The sequence below is a fragment of the Protopterus annectens genome, chromosome 6.part0 (genome assembly GCF_019279795.1).
Source record: "Protopterus annectens isolate FY-2018-M chromosome 6.part0, PAN1.0, whole genome shotgun sequence".
Taxonomy (NCBI): Eukaryota; Metazoa; Chordata; order Ceratodontiformes; family Protopteridae; genus Protopterus; species Protopterus annectens.
In genome coordinates, this window is record NC_056737.1 from 848239940 (window position 1) to 848258720 (window position 18781).

Genomic DNA, 18781 nt, shown 5'->3' on the forward strand with positions numbered 1-18781 from the left:
TGCCTAACCTGACACTACCTGTTTCCAAGCGTGTATAGGGAATGTAGTATATGCATCCGACATAGGCAGCCCTGCATCACCACCGGAGGCATGATTGCCATGTTTTAAGCAATATAAAGCAGTGCTAAGCAGCACTTACCAATATTTAGTATATGTAAACAAAATTGCCGTGCTAACTAGCGCAATGTTGGGCAACGTTGAGCAATGTTGTGCAAGGTCGGGCAAAGTCATGCAAAGTTGAGCAAAGTCAGGTAATCATGCTCATATTTGCTTTACTGTTCCTTAAGCAGTCTGGTCTGCCCAGCATGAAAATAAAACACAGTGACAGGGCTCGAACCCAGCATACTGTGCACTATAGTCAGAGTACTGAACCTCTAAACCATGATAGCATTTCAGTGGCACAGACACAGCAGGACAATTGTACAGTAATGCAAACACAAAGAAATGCTGTATTATGTCCCTAAAGAGGCATATGGGTAACCTCCAACACAGGCCTATACAGACAGAGAACATCAGGCCAGGTGGTGTGATGTGGGTTGTGTAGGCTATGAAGTTACAATCTAATATATGTGACATTGGAAGCTAGGATCTGTAGCACAGTAGTATGCCTCAAGCCAGTACGATAGGCAACAGTACAGACTGAAATGGTATACCATACATAGCAGTGGAGGCATAGCAAATGTGTATAAGTGTCAGGTGAAACCCTCATCCTATGTACACCCACAGTAACAATCAAGTGTGCCCCTGGGTAGAAATGTACAAAGAATAGCTGTCCCCCCTGTATGTAGAAATGTTGATAAGTCTATGCAAAGTGTCTCATGGAAGCCCTGCAGGCACAGCATGATCCCTGTTGATCTATGACACAAAGGTGAGCCCTGCTGTAAAAATACAGCTTGATTTTCCATACACATATAGTATAAATGTCTATACTGGGTGTGCTCACACACTCCAACAACTGTAGTGGATTTCATTCAGCATCACACTGAAAGGTCATACTGGGCATGCTCACACACTTAAAAAATGAAGCAAATGTCAGGCAACAACATACTGAAAGGTCATACTGGGCATGCTCACACACTTATGCCAAATACGGAGGTGATAATAAGGGATCTATGGACAAATGTGGATAGACATCTCTATTTCCAGAAACACATTCACAAAGTTGTCAGAAAATCATGCTATGTGTTCACATAAACTGCCAAGGTCTGTGCATGTAGGTCAAAGGAAGTTCCCAGTACTCATCAGTCATCAGATCTGTCAGAGAGTACCACAACACACTTGTGATGAATCAGACTAGGCACGTTCAGCAGCCAGAAAGACCACTGAAGTACCCTAACAAGAGGTTTACTGGCCTCAAACAGTTGCCCCATGCAACAAGACTGAATGTAACCCAATCTGTACTCTGTTGCATACTGTCTACTCAGGAGATATCTGCCCAACAGACAGGTCCATATCATGGCTACACGCAGATCTGTACTGAGTTACAGCTCAATGGCACTAAATATACAGACCCAACTGATATTGCCAACATCCTGGCAGATAGGATCAGTGTTAACTGTACCCCTCTCTCACCCATGAAAGAGCACATCTCTATAATGGAAGACTGCAAAGTTGCTGTCATCACGGCTGCACAGGTAAAAAACACTCTCCAAAGCCAGTATCACAGCAACCATGGGACCAGATAACTTCACAGGCTGTGTTCCACACAAACCAAAGAACGAACAGGCACCACACTGATGTACCATGTGCAGTCACAGCCTCACCTCATGCTTTGTGCCTGTTGAATGGTGCACAGTGACAGTTAACCCACTACACAAGGGTGGAGACACCACAGACCCCAGGAACTAGTGCCCCATTAGCCTGACGAGCCCGCTCTTCAAGGCCATGGAATGTATCATCATACATCATATAAACAATTACATTTGTAATCCCCAAACCCTGAACCACAACCATGTTGGGTTTGTAAAATGCAGATCATGTCACCTAAACCTGATAGATGACATTGAAGCAGTCAACAGAACCGTCGACAAGGGTAAGGTGGTTCACACAGCCTATGTTGATCCTGCCACGGCTTACAACACCACCCCACACTCTGGAAATATATATAAACCCACTAAACTAGGTATAAATTGCTATGTCACAAGATGGGTTGCCAACAGGCTTACTGACAGAACACACACTGTGAAAGTAGTAGACTCCAAGTATGACTTTGGACCAGTGATGAGTGCAGTACCACAAGGTCCAGTCCTGTGTCTTGTCCTGTTTAGTATCTACTTCCCTGAAGTAAACTTTAACATGGAAGGTCTGTGGCTACAGAAGTTACCAGAGGACTGCAAACTAGGAGCCATAATTGTAAACACTAAAGATGTGGACATCCTACAAAAGGGCCTCACTGAGACAGATGGCTGTTGTCAAAGCCATGGGCTCTAGCTCAATGCCAAAAGGTGCATTGTCATCCCCTTTGTTAAAACCTCTGTAGCCAAGAACTACAACATAGGCTGTAGTATACTTAACACTGAAAGTGTGACAAGGGACCGTGGGTCACAGGTGTACACTGGACACAAGTGTGATAATCACATCCCCACAGTAGTCAGGAAACCCTGCTATGTGGCACACCTCATCACAAAATGTGTCTCATGCAGAATAGAAGAGAACATTGTTCCCCACTACTCTTCACTCACTAGAAATATAATAGAGTACAACACCACTTTTGCTATGTACCTCACAAGACAACTACAACAACTGTAAAGCCTGCAGCAATACCTCACAAAGAGCATTAGCAGCCAGAAATACATGCCATACACAGACCATCTCAAAATGCTCCATCTGTACTCCCTTGAATATCGCCTACTCAGATGTGTTCACTGCCTAACATACAAAGCTATGTCAAACGCAGAGCTGTTGGACATGCTCCACGTAAAACACTCACAATCCCTGTGACCTTCAGACCCAAAACCATGAGTGAAATACAAAAGAAAGGGGTGTACCCATTTACCTTATGGATACCCACACCTTCAGGTTAGTGGCACAGCATGAGGCCTTGGAGACCATGCAAGTGCAACTAACATTGGACAAAGCTGCTCATTAGATTGTAGCCTGCTACAGATCACCTACCTTGTCACAGGAACCTCACTCAGTATTCCTGAGAACAGTGGAAAATATAGAGGTCCTATCAAACACCATTATGTGAGGTGATTACAACTACCCAAACATTGAGTGGGAGAATTACTTGTGTACAACATCCTTTGCCCAATGTTTCCTAGAGTTTAAAATCTCTAACACCCTGGAGCAGCTGGTCACCATGCCCACTAGAGGTGACACCATACTGGACATGATCATCACCAACATGGGGTACCAGTGTTCCACAACAGAGATAAAGCCCTCACTGGTAATATCAGATCATAAAGTAATCACACTGGATATCCACACCCCCCCCCCCCACCCAGTCAAATAAACCACTGTGAAGACATTTTCAAAAGCAAACTGCACACATCCCAAGACAAAAGTGGAAAGTTCAAAAGGCCTCTTGCTGTAGGATAATGGTATACAATCTGCCGAATCAGTTACAAGTGAATCCTATGAGCATCTACAGGGATGCATGGATCGAGACATCACAAATAAAACCAAGATGCACTCCTCCAAAAATAAGAAAACAATCTGGTGGTCGTTGCCCATAAATAAGCTAGACAACAGAAGGAGGAAACTAACACCTGATAGAGCCAACTTCACTAAACGAAAGGCATCACTGATCATTATTAGGAAGAAGCAATGATCACTCATAAAATAATTCAAGGACACTTTCAAAAGACAAATTGCCAAGGACTGTAAGAATGACAACCACAAAGCCTGCGGTAGCTATACCAGACATGTAGGTGTCAACTTCCAAATATGCTGTCATCTACTGACAAATGGCAAGGAATGCACTGAACCAACTTTCATTGCCCACATCCTGGGGGACAAGTTCAGTGCAAACTTCCCCCATCACCCCCAAAAGGTCCTGTGTCCATCACAGAAGAATGCAGAGCCCCAGATGTCAAGGACATGCAGGTAAAGACAGCCCTCTCCAAAGCCAAGAACACAGCATCAATGGGACTGGATGGTGTCCTAGGCTGCGTCTTACACTAGGCCCAAAAGAAACTACACCCCCACCTACATTCACTGCCCAGACTCAATCGTACTACAGGGTATGTACCCAAAGAATTGCATACACTAACAGTCATCCAGCCTCACAAAGGGGGTGCCACAACAGAACCTGGAAACCATTGCCCTATATGTCTACTCAGACTGGTGTACAAAGCTATTGAGCAAATTGTCATGGAACCCATTAACAGTGACATTGGGGACCTCCAGACATTGGAGTCTACACAACCCTGCCTTGTTAAAGGCAGATCCTGCCTCCTAAACATAGTTGACTTATTACAAACAATTACCAAGGACATAGATGGAGGTGAAAGTAGTCCACACAGCCCACCTGGACCTCACTAAGGACTTTTTACATCATTCCCCACTCTGTCATCATGGACACACTTACCAGCCTGAACATCAACAGCTATGTCACAAAATGTGTGGCCAAGTAGCTCACAGATCAAACACACATGTTCAGAGTTGCAGGTGCCATGTCTGACTCTAAGACAGTCACAAATGGCATTCCACAGATCTTGGCACTGGGACCCCACCTGTTCAGTAGACACTGCTCAGAGGTACAGGCAAGCACGGGAGGAGTATGGCTGAACAGGTTTGCAGATGACTGCTAACTGTGGTCCATAATCAACTCTATGGCTGACACACACATCCTCCAGAAGGGGCTTACAGAGACAGATACCTGGTGTCAAAACAATGCCCCAAGAAGAATGGCAAAGAATGCATAGTCATCCCCTTTGGCTAAAAGAAAGTGCAAACAAATTACCACATAGGTGGTACTCCAGTATGTATGGAGAAAGTCATGAAGGCCCTGGGGACACAGTTAGATAGTACACTCTTCTTTGATGATCACATGGCCAAAGTCTTTAGACATTCCTTCTATGTAGCCCATCCAATGTTACCTAATGTAACCCACTTTGTCTAGTTTGATGATGTCACCAACCTACAAATATACCTGTGGAAAGTAGAGCGCACAGTAATGTGTATAGTGTGTCGTGTAAATGTGTACTCCTGTAATATCATAAGCCAGTTAGGTAGGGGTTTGAATCCTGCACTTGACAAGTATTTGTGTGTGATCTCCTTGGAGAAAAGCAGCCTTTTTGGAGAGTAAAACAAATTACTAAGCAGTTGAACACACCCAAAGCCGATTTATTCACAAACAATAGCGTAAGCAAAGTACAAACTAAGCTTTCGGTGAGCTCAGTGTCTCACCTTCATCAGACAACATTTACAAGCCAGCTAGCGTATATACCAATTCTTAATTGATTAATTACATTCAATTACACAGAAACCTATCCAAATAAAGAGATATATTTCTCATATTTTAAAAAAACATTTTAAAAAAACATCCTTTAATTACTGGTTAAAACATTTCAACAAACAATATTCTGATTTACAATGTTAAAAACCACACTTATAAAACCATTTATAAAAACTTCTTAAAAACCACGTAGTGTCAAGAAAACTTTATGTTGAGTGAGCTTAAAATTTATCTTACTCAATTGACTCACACTACTTTAAATCAAAACACCAATAGCACATGTTAATGATGTATATGTGTAACACATGTTAAATGATAGAACTACAATAATGTTCCATCAAAAAACTTTTTTGAAATAAAACCAAATAAATCACTTACACATACCTTGAAAAAAGTATAATAAACCTAAAAGCCTAAAAGTTAAATATTCTAGGCTTATTGTACTTTAAGTAATCAAAACAGGAGCAATAGAGACATACTCAACAATGTCCTGCGCTGCCTAAAATTTACGAGCACACCCACGCTATAGCTAAACAGGATGCGAACAATGCTCTTGCCAGGCATATTAATGCCTGTCCAGGACATTGTTTTAAATTTACAGTTTTAGGAAAGTCTTTTGTTGACAATTTAAGTGGTCCTTGGCAGGTTTATTTAGAGATAAATGAACTTTATTGGCAGCTACGTACATGGGCATATATTAGCCCAGGTTTAAATGAGTATGTCTCTATTGCTCCTGTTTTGAAATTGTTATCTAATAAAAGATGAGCACTTTAGGGGTTATCTGCTTATCTGAAGATAAAATTATTTTAGTAACAGGAAGGTACAAGGCTTACTTAAAGTACAATAAGCCTAGAATATTTAACTTTTAGGCTTTTAGGTTTATTATACTTTTTTCAAGGTATGTGTAAGTGATTTATTTGGTTTTATTTCAAAAAAGTTTTTTGATGGAACATTATTGTAGTTCTATCATTTAACATGTGTTACACATATACATCATTAACATGTGCTATTGGTGTTTTGATTTAAAGTAGTGTGAGTCAATTGAGTAAGATAAATTTTAAGCTCACTCAACATAAAGTTTTCTTGACACTACGTGGTTTTTAAGAAGTTTTTATAAATGGTTTTTATAAGTGTGGTTTTTAACATTGTAAATCAGAATATTGTTTGTTGAAATGTTTTAACCAGTAATTAAAGGATGTTTTTTTAAAATGTTTTTTTTAAAATATGAGAAATATATCTCTTTATTTGGATAGGTTTTTGTGTAATTGAATGTAATTAATCAATTAAGAATTGGTATATAACTACGCTAGCTGGCTTGTAAATGTTGTCTGATGAAGGTGAGACACTGAGCTCACCGAAAGCTTAGTTTGTACTTTGCTTATGCTATTGTTTGTGAATAAATCGGCTTTGGGTGTGTTCAACTGCTTAGTAATTTGTTTTTCTCTAGTTTGTGGTCTTTTGGTACGTCTTTGAACAGTTCTTTTTGGAGAGTACCCATACACCTTAAAAGTGGTATACTAATCTTTGTCAGGGCTGATGATGTCACCATCCTACAAATATACCTGTGTAATAAAGAACTCGCAGTAATGTGTATAGCGAGGCGTGTAAATGCGTACTCCTGTAGTATCATAAACCAGTTAGGTAGGAATTTGAATCCTGCACTTGACAAGTGTGTGTGTGTGTTTGTCTGTTTGTGTGTGATCTCCTTGGAGAAGAGCAACCTTTTCGGAGAGTACTCATACATCTTAAAAGTGGTATGCTAATCATTGTCAGGTCTGATGATGTCATCATCCTACAAATATACCTGTGGAAAAGAGGGCTCACAGTAATGTGTATAGCACGTCATGTAAATGCATACTCCTGTAATATCATAAACCAGTTAGGTAGGGGTTTGAATCCTGCACTTGACAAGTGTCTGTCTGTCTGTTTGTGTGTAATCTCCTTGGAACAAAGCAACCTTTTTGGAGAGTACTCATACACCTTAAAAGTGGTATACTAATCTTTGTCAGGTCTGATGATGTCACCATGCTACAAATATACCTGTGGAAAAAAGAGTTCACTGTAATGTGTATAGCATATCATGTAAATGCATATTTCTGTAGTATCATAAACTGGTTTGGTAGGGGTTTGAATCCTACACTTGACACCTGTGTGTGTTTGTGTGTAATAACCTTGGAGTGGAGCAACCTTTTTGTAGAGTAGTAGAACACCTTACAAGTGGTATACTTATCTTTGTCAAGTCTGATGATCTCACCATCTTACAAATATACCTGTGGAAAAACGACATCCCAGTAATGTGTATAGTACTCTGTGTTAATGTGTACTGCTTTAGTATCATGAAGTAGTTAAGTAGGGGTTTGAATCCTGCACTCGGTGAGTGTGTGTGCTGTATGTGTGTGCCACTGTTGGTCAATGTGTAGTGGGTTTTGCTTTTACTACTGTATGACATATCAGTATGCATTGCATATGTGAGGTAGCTGTGTGGCAAATACATATACGTACATGTTACCTCAATTATTGCATGTGTGCGAGCCCTGCTTTCTCCAAGAACACAACTGTCATCTTTGCCAGACTGTGCTGCTGCTTCCCAGACCTTAGGTCATATCTGTATGCTTGTGACAAGGCCAGCCACTGCAGTGATCCCTGGCCTAGGTCATCCGTGTCACACACACTCATTATGGTTTCTATTGAATTGTGTGAGTGAGGGTTTATGGCCGAGGTATATATTAGACCTGTTCGAACGCAGCAAAGTCTGTCAATGATGACTATTCATTATAGGTGTACAACAATTTTGTGGATATGCATGCAGACCCCTTATTGCTTATGTGATCCACCGAGGTATTTCAAAATACCTTAGGAAATGTGATTATCAAAGGAGAGATGACGTAACACTTAGTTGCATGTACACATTGGTACCTGTTCCTCATGTTGGTGGCTACTACCCATGTGGTACTGTGGGGATACTATGTTCCATAAAGGTGGATGACTATGCTTAGTTTGGCTAATAGCTTTACAGCATGGGTTTGACAGCAGTTATCTGTCTGTATGATACCCTTGTGGAGGATGTGTGTGTCATCTGGAAAATGCATTATAGGCCACAGTATGCATTACCAGATGTGGACAGACATATCCCTACTGTGATTGCTTGTACCTAAGAGAGCTATATGCCAAACAGGATTTGTCTCAGTAATGGGTGCAGGTGAATACCACTGGTTACTGGCATAGTATAGTACCTGAAGGATCCAAATGCTGCTGTGTGTCCTACAGCTGTGTGTCAGTCATGAAGACATCATCTAATGATTGGTTATGGTCAGGCTGTTGAAGTTATGTATACTACCAGAATGCAGAACAATGACAGATAGTAACAGTATCACCCACAGCACAGTGTCAAACCATGTCATACACACATGTGTAGTCAGGTTCCGAAATGTGTGTAGTACAATGCATACTGGCCACCAATAGAAACTGTGTAGTGTTACTGCGTAATACAGGGCATGTCACCCTGCCCATGTGTCCACTATGCACGTACATGCGGACAGTGCACCTCCACCATGTTCACAGATGTACACCTGCAAATCTGTGCTACACACATCCCACACATACTGTCCACTCTCTAACACATGCTGCCAATATTACACACATCAGCCAAATGGCACGTGGGCGGACAAGACACTATTTTAAATAACACTGGTGTAAACAATACTACAATGACAATCACAGCTTTAATGCATCATGCCTGGTCAGCTACACCTTCAAGCATATCATTATACTCTACTGCTGACAACATGGTAACATTGCTATACTGTTATAAAGTCACCCTGTGCATCAGCACCATGGTAGCCTGTTCCTGCATCGATGTTACAGATGACAGGAGGTGGCACAGGTTTCATCATATGCACAGGGTGTGTTGTTGGTTTGCCAGAGGCCTACAGTGAGCCATCCAATCAACATGTATGTGTGTGTGTGTGTGTGTGTGTGTGTGTGTGTGTGTGTGTGTGTGTGTGTGTGTGTGTGTGTGTGTGTGAGGGGCAAGACTACTGCTATGTGCCAATGTTGATGTAATGTGTGCGGGTATGTGTTAGCCCTAGGTGTCTGGTTCATGTGTGTGTGTGTCTGCATGCACACAGTTCCACCATGCGGCTGCCATATACGGGTATTTGTGGGACAGCCACAGAATATACCTGCCAGGCTTTACGAATCACCATCTCTGGCCACAGATACGATACATGTGCCTGGCAGGGGTGCTACTGACACTATCGGGTATTAAGCCAGACTGGGTACTATCCCCAGAGGTAAATGGATGTACACTGGACCCAGGTCCCTGCTGGGACTGTCCAGAGCCATGTGCATGTGGTCTTCTAGGACGTTCTATGGACAGCCCACCCCCAACATTGCTGGGGCTGGTACTGGCACTACAGGTGCGGCTGTGACTTGAGGGACATCTGTGGTGACTGCCAGCTGCTGATGTTGCTGGCATACGTTCACGTCGATGACTGAACCATCCCGCACTGTCCTAACACATGGACATGACATTGCGGAGGACATCTAATGTCTCTCCCCAACATCTATCTGTGACCTCAGTGTAATGATGGATGGCACCTGCTAGGTCATGGATAATGTCAATTATGGCAGTATGTGCCCTCTGTGCCTTAGTCCCTATCTGGTGTACCATTCCATATGTGCCTGTGCCTCCATGACAGCCTGGAACAGGCATGACATTGTCAGACCTGTGACATGTCTGCCAGTGGCATGATGAGCAGCAGTGCTCCGACGAGAATCCCTGGACATCTGCCTATGTGGTACCCTTCCAGACATCTGGGTATGGCTGCTGTGTTGGAATGCATGTGCCATGGATACCACACTGTCCTGGCCAATGCTGACTGTACGCTGTCCCTCAGCTAAGGGCATTGGTGATGGATGTATTGGCAGTATGACTGTGTGCATGGATGGGGTGGACACTTGTGTACTGTTGATTGGTGGCCCAATGACAGACCCTGGCAAACATGCCTGTGCCTCAACACACCTATCATCATCATCATCACTATTTTGCTCAGTAATATTGGTTTCCCCACTGCAGTGAACCAGCCCAAAGTCAGCACCTGTGAGAGGAAGACAGGAAACACACTTTATGACCTGTACATGATGTTGGCACACATGCACACATGAACACATGCACACATGTACACACGAACACATGCACACATGAACACATGAACACAAGAACACATGCACACATGAACACATGCACACATGAACACATGAACACATGCACACATGAACACATGCACACATGCACACATGAACACATGAACACATGCACACATGAATACATGCACACATGAACACATGCACACGTGCACACATAAACACATGCACACATGAACACATGAACACATGCACACATGCACACATGAACAGATGCACACATGAACACATGCACACATGAACACATGCTTACATGAACACATGCGCACATGCACACATGAACACATGAACACATGCACACAAATGCACTACTCACTAAAACAGACACACACACACACACACACACACACACTCACACACACCACCACCAGCAATCCAGAACATACTCAATAGCGGGTGATGATGGGGTACAGTATCACAAGGCAAACAGTTATATCACACGTGTCAGCATGCAGGACGTGTGTTGCTCAACAGCATGCAGTGCGGGTGTAGACAGCCCTTGCTAATAACAGTATACATGGCTTTGATGCATGTGTGTTGTTGTTCAGTGATTGGCTTCACCCTGGAATGCAATGTGTATATCGACACAACATTGCTGTGCAAGTATTAAAAGTTCTGCAATGTCCTGTGCACCATCACTCATAGGTATACATACCATGGCTGGATGTGTATCTGTGTGTCACATAGGTATCCATTTCTGATTAGAGTGTTTGTGTCTTTAGCAGATGATTGTGGACACAGGTTTAGCACATGCATGCTATGTATACACACAGGTTGAGTGGTGCTTGTATACCTAATGGAATACCATTGCTCAGCATAGCCATTGTACAGTGGTTATGGTGAGTGTAGGACATATTGTGGACATGCCAGTGCCAGCCATGACATGGCATGCTACAACACAACTGCAACATTAAACTTCACACACACACACACACACACACACACACACACACACACACACACACACACACACACACACACACACACAAACACAGTGTGTGTCATATGACCTATACACTCAATAGCATTACAAGACATATATGTGTCACTTTGTACAAATGGTGATTGCTATGCATAATGTGTATTGGTACATATGTTTGCACACACACACAGCGTTGAGGTGCACAGCAGTTAATGCTATGTGTGGTACTGTGGTCACTGTAACTGGATGGAGTGTAGCACCATGAGCCATCATCATGCAGTATCATGTGGTCACTCAAGTCTACTAATGTGTGCCAGACCAGCACATACCATGCTGTACTGGAACTGCAGTACCATGGCTACATTCGCCATTTCACAGCCAGTTGTTACATGGGTTTGTATGGTGCCCAATAGGGGGCATTGCCTAACATGAATGTGTTATGTGTTGAAGAGTGTCGCACAGCCACATGAGAGGCATCTACCCCTCTGGTATATTATGTGTGCTGTGTGGATGACATTTGCAATACTGGAGTGTGACCTTACAGCAGGTGTCTGAATATGCCATGTGTAGCATGTTAACGTGTGCTGCGTACGACAAAGTTGTGTATGTTGTGTGCATGTGTATCGACTCTGCCTATCCAATGTCCACTACAGTGTTGCCACAATTGTGTGGGATGCTCTCTGTATTGTATGTGTTTTAGGCAGCTACCCATGTTACTGGGATGTGCATAGTCTCAGAGCAAACATGTACAGCATGCATTATGCATAGGTGTGATACGTGTACATGGCCTACACCTCACCTATGACAGGCACATATAATTAGCAATTTTAAATGTAGAACACACTCACCAACATGGGTCTGCTGCCTTGCTGTCTCACCAGAGGGACCTACAAGGATATGAGACAGTTTGTCAGTGGCAACAACTGTGGCATTGCTACTGTGTGTTTGCAATGTTACAGTAGCACAATGGTTGACAGTCACAGGCCTACAGATTATATTCCTAATTATTAGTATTGCACAACGCTAGGCACCACATCTTCTAACTACACAGTACAGATCTCACATAAGCATGCTCTACCAATAGAGGTAACAGTAGTCTACAGCTATGCCATGTTACCTGCATGCTCCGTGTCAACTTGCTGTGTGGCTCTGGCCTCCATGATGATACATGTTAGTTGTTGTTGTTGTTGGCCAGGAGTCACCTGGCTCAGGAGCAGCTCCTCCACTCTGGTGAGGGGGGGGTGGATGGCTACCCCACCACCTGTGGCAAGCTGTTGTCCACAGATATCAGACGCACGCTGCCGGACATGTTTAATTAAATCACTGCAGTGATGGCGTCCCTGCTCATATGTCCGGTTACGCATACCTATGACATTTACCCTACGGACAAGATCTTGCCACAGTGCAGTCCGCTCATGCTGATCCTGGCTGGTTCTGGAGAACAGCAGGGCATAGTGCTGCACCAGGCTTGTTATTATTAGTTCCTCCTCTGCCGGGCTATAGCTGGGGTTACGATGGTGGGACATGACCCTGGAAGACAACGAAACAATATGTGTGATAAAGTCATGTGGTACACTTAACATTCTAAAGTACAGATATCAATAAACTGCCATATATAGCAACTTATTGGCTGTCAGAGGATACACACTTTCAATACCACATATCAGTGCTCAGCCCACAACTGCCTGACAGTGCCTGGCACACCCTATATATCAAACCATGTTTTGCACAGCAACAAAGACAAACCAGTATGTGACACTATAAACAGTACATGGCACACTGTATGCGACACAATGCACCACCTAGCCACAGGAGGTATATATCAAGCTAATGCATCAAGAAATATGTAATCCATTGCAATGATTGTAAAGTCCAGTTACAGTATTACCAGTACACCACACTAGTCATTGATGGCAAACCCCTGCTAACAAATGTGAACATTCATTAATATAGGTGGCATACTGCTGTACTACACTATACATGTTGCTAGATACGCACCTATATCCTGTAACACACATATGACCGAGGCCATGGTACAGGCATACCCACATACACATCCAGGGGCGGCCCGTGCTATTGGCCTGCCAGACTGCAGCCCCCTCAACAAAAAGAACTTAAAACAAATTAAAAAAAAAAAAAAGAAAAAAAAAGTTTTTTTAAAATTCGCGGACTTCGCACATGCGCAGTAGTCCAGACTACTGCGAGTCTATGCGCATGCTCCAGGCAGTCCGGCTTGTCCTGATAGGGAAACACGAGGAGACGTCTGTGCACTTTTAAAGTGCACAGATTCGCTGGGAGAACGCGTCGGGGCCAGACTGCAACACCAGCAGTCAGGAATTGCTGCTGCAGTCTCGTCGGGAAGGGGTTTGGATCTCGGGAATCTCGCGGGTATTGGATTATTGCGCGGGCAGCATTTTGGATGTACGTTGGAGAATGGATAGCCGGGACAGGTAAGTGTGTGTTTTGGTGCTTTTTACTATATGAATGTATGCTTTTTTATTTGAATAGATAGTGGTGTATGATTTTATTTGAATAGATAGTGGTGTGTGTGTGTGTGTGTGTGTGTGTGTGTGTGTGTGTGTGTGTGTGTGTGTGTGTGTGTGTGTGTGTGATTGTGTGTGTGTGTGAGCTAGGGTTATATCTGTTTTTTAGTGAATATTTGCCAACCCCATATATATTTATCATCCACACATAGGGCAATGACATTGTGAAAGTACCTATCTATGGGCTTCTTTTATTCAGCATGATATACATTGTGAACATTCAGCAAATCTTCCCTTGCCTACTGGTTGTCTGCTTGTATATTGTGCCAAGATCATTGTGAGCAATGGCTGTTTCCTATAAAGCATCTGATTCAACTTGCAAATTCAGGATAATAGGGTGGCTAGTACAACCTTCAGTTGGGTTTTGGAGTGACTGAACGAAGCATCTAATTTGTTCTCTGGGTGATGGGGTATACCTGCCTGATATAGGTTTGGATTTATTTAATGTCAGCCTGGCTCGCTGTTCGATTACATTGTAATCCTTTGTTTTAAAAAAGTGTGTAATTTTAAGTTTTGCAGAGCTAATTTAAAAATGTATTAAGCTTTTCTTGGAATTGTTAAATGCTGTTTGGCATGTGTGGTTTATTATGACAAGGAAAGTGAGGAGGGGGCAGGCTGCATAAGTGCAGCCTAGTAGGCAGTCACTGAAAAACCTTTCCTTTTTTCACTACCACGTTCCTTTTCTTGGTCACTCCAACTTCAGGACAAAGAAATGTAAGCTGTAGAAAATAGCAAGTTTCTCAAGTTGGCGTGGTAAGGAGGCCACTTAGCTGAAAAAGAGGCAGGCTGGACCAGCAGACCACTCTATCATGTGACCCTGTAAGTACAGCCTTGTTAGTAACATGGTTTATGCTTCTTCTGAGTTATGTGTTCTGTTTGTTTAGATGAAGTTTCATTGTTGGGAAAGTATTGTACTATAGTAATAAACTGGTTGCAAAGTCAGTGATTGTGTTTGTTATTTTGTTGGTGGAATGTGGGGTAGAAAAAAACAACTGAGACTTCTGCTACAAACTATTTTTTCCATCTGATTCATGGGGGTGAGGTGGCATGCAGCTTGTGAAAGAGCTGTATTTCATGACCAGGTCCATTACTCTCACCATCATTTCAGCAGGAAGCAACAGAGGTTCGCCACTCCACACTCCTCCCTCCTTTCCTTTTTTAGGGGAGGGTCAGTCACTGTTACAACCTTCCCTCTTGTTCAGTCTTGCTATCCCTTACCTGGGTCACTCCAGCTTCAGAACAAGGAACTGAGATTTGTCTCAGATGCTGTGTGTGTATAAAGGCAAGCTTCACTAATGATCATGGTGAGGTGACCTTTTGGCTGAAAAGGAGGGGAGGCAGTCTGGTAGAGCTTTCTGTCATGTGGCCCTGTCAGTATGGCCTTGATAGTAACACGAGTTTATGCTGTTTCTGAATTTTATGGTCTATAACTTTGTTTGAAGTTTCATTCTTGGAGAAGTATCATATTATAGCAATACATTGGTTAGAAAGTCAGTAATTGCTTCTGTTATTTTTTTGGGAAATGCAGGGCAGAATGGGATAATGCATCAAAGAATTAGAAAGCAGTACCTATTCTAGACTACCAGGGTCATAAGTTAACATAGAAAGGTAGAATATAAAATCCAGATCATATTCAGACATGCTATGCTACCTTACATGTTATGTTGTAGTAAAAATGAGCTAACATAATCTGGAAAGAACACAGCATGATTCAGCTCTACCCAAAATAAAATGCCCCTACAGAGGAAAAAGAAAACAGAGTAAGGGTTGTACTTCCAAACAAACACACAAGTACAGCTTTAGGAATCCTACCACTCCAGCACTCATTGACTCACAAAACCAGTATTTTAAACGCTAGCTAAAAAAACTTAAACTGAATAAATAAGTATGCATAGTACCAGACACCTGAGACAGCTGTAACTAGTTCACTAACAAGCTACAGCTGTCCCACTCATTTCTAGCCTGCACCTCACACGCTCGCTTGCATATAGAACTATCTATTCACTTAGCATTACTCAACACAAAACCTAACTATTATGTGATCTGCTACACACAAATATAATGGTATCAACCACCTTTCGACCTGATGACGTTAATTCACTGGATTTCTTTCTATGATATGTTCTTCAGCAAACAAAGTCACTAAGCTGCGCAAAAGGGGTAATCTGTTCTTTTATTAAAATGCATTTGCAAAAGATCACATACATAACTATTTTTGCATTACTCAGAAGAGCTTGTGTGGAAAGCCCCAGTTGCTACATGGTGGTGGGTAGAGAATTAGGCTTAAACCCTGTACCTTGGATCCAAGAGGCAAGAGCCTGAGTTCCCTACCCACCACCATTTGTAAAAAGAAATTGCAGATTTTTGCTTCATATTTGTTCTGTTGTGTTCCTCATAAATTCTGTGGTTTCTTTATTTTTGTTTCTTAACACAGCCAGTGGTAGCATTGTTGCCTCACAGCTGCAGGTTCTCAGGTTTGATTCTTGGCTGGGGTTCCTTCTTTGTGGGGTCTGTATCTTCTCCCTGTGTTTGGGTGAGTTTGCTTTTATTTGATGGTGCAGTGGTAGCATTGTTGCCTCATAGCTACAGGTTCTCAGGTTTGATTCTTGGCTGGGGTTCCTTCTTTGTGGGGTGTGTATCTTCTCCCTGTGTTTGTGTGGGTTTGCTTTTGTGTCCTCCCATGTTACAAAGACATGTCTGCATTATTTCTTCCTAGGCCTCTGCTGAAAATTTTTTTTTGTTCCAAGTCAGACTGTCCTGATTAACAAATGTTAAATAAAATTGACAGGCATTTGAATTTCAGACTTCAGGTTTCTGAATGCTTAATTTCTTACAAATTTGATGGTGCAGTGGCAGTATTGTTGCCTCACAACTATAGAATTTGTGGTTTGATCCTTGGCTGGGATGCCTACTTTGTGGAGTCTGCATCTTATCTCTGTGTTTGTGTGGATTTTCTCTGGTGTCCTGCCATTTTACAAAGACATGTCTACAGTATTTCTCCCTGGGCCTCTGCTGAAAATTGTTTTTGTTCCATCAGAAGTAAAATTGACAGGCATTTGAATTTCAGACTTCATAGTCTTCAGAAAATACATAGTAAAACAACTTTTTATTCTAGCAATAAATATATAGTAACACAACCTTTTATTATAGCAATTTTTTAAGTTTATAAGATGACTATTTGAAATTTGTCCTTATTTTTGGGACTGTAATACCCTGTTAGTGGCTTTGTCCAGGTTTTTTGTGCTAAGGTTGACAGCTATGGCAAGAACTGAATTCACTCAATATGTTTGAGGGCTGTATTCCCTCATTACTGGGTTTGTCCAGGTGTTTTGTGCTAAGAGGTTGACAGCTATGATGAGAACTGTATTCATTAAATGATAGCCATTTGTTTCAGTCTTCCTCTCGTTCACAAAACAGCTGATTTGGCATAGTGGTATGTTACTCTAGACTGTTTTGCACAGGGACCTTGTCTGTAAAATGTACGGTGGTAACACAGCATTTTTCTTTCACAAAGCAGGTGATTTGGCATAGTGGTATGTTGTTCTGACTCTTTTTTGCACAGGGACTTTGGCAGTAAAATGTATGGTGGTAACACAGCATTTTATTCTAGCAGCTTTCCAAGATTATACAAGCAATGTTTAATGTGTCCCTGGTTTTTGCCCTTTTGACCCACCCCAATAAATTTGGCTTTTTTCAGACTTCTTGTGCTGCGAAGTTGAGATGCAGTTGAGTATTGAGTAGATTTTACAAGGAGCTGAGAGCTGCAGAGGAAGAGAAGTTTAGTGCTAATAGCATAATAGGCTGTGTACTTGCTTTTGATGCAGAAGGTTGTTGGTTCTACTCCCATAAGGGCTGAATGCTGCCGTACTGAAAGTTAAGATACTAATTATGAGCCTGTTATCAGTTTGCCATCCATTTCCTATTGCAATATTACTAGCTTATTTTAATGTAATTTAGGCAATTTATTCCTCAGGGGCATCAGACACTTTATTGTTCGATGAAACCATGAAATATAAAGGTGACTGCTAGCAGCAACCTCTTCATTACAGATTTATTTAACATGGAATTATTTAATGACTTTTTTACTACTTCAGAGATTGTGCATATTTACTGATAATGGTGGACTGTAGAATTATGCATATTTACTGATAATAGTGGACTGTAGAAGTTTGGGTAGAATTTTATGATGGAAATGTTCTGAATTGGGCAGTTTTGTTTCATTGTTTACTGGAAAAATGTTCAAAGCAATAGGAAGGTGTATCAAAGAGCATGTGTATGTTTCATATGCAAGGGGCCTATGATTTGAAAACAGGCCAGAATTAATTTTTATCTGCCACAGGTAAAATGTATTTTCTTTGAATGTGGGTTTTAATGTTGTTTCAATGAATGTGAGTTTCAAGGGCAGAGAAGTTTTAATGCCAAGTTTGTTTAGCAGATGTCTTAGTGTTTGTGCTGTAAAATGCAAAATAAAACTTTCAAATGAAGTTCAAATCATCATAGAAGTAAATCATTATGCACATTAGTGTTTATGGTAAATGGAGTGAAATAGCAAAGTAATGAATCATTGGAATGGCTGCAGGGGAGGCTCCATCAACCATGGTTTTGTGAGGGGGAAGGGCGGCAAACCTAGACAGCCCCAGCTGTACTATACCTCCCAACTGTCCAGATTTTCAAAGAATGAATAGGTTTTTTGCTTCTTATTTTTGGTTT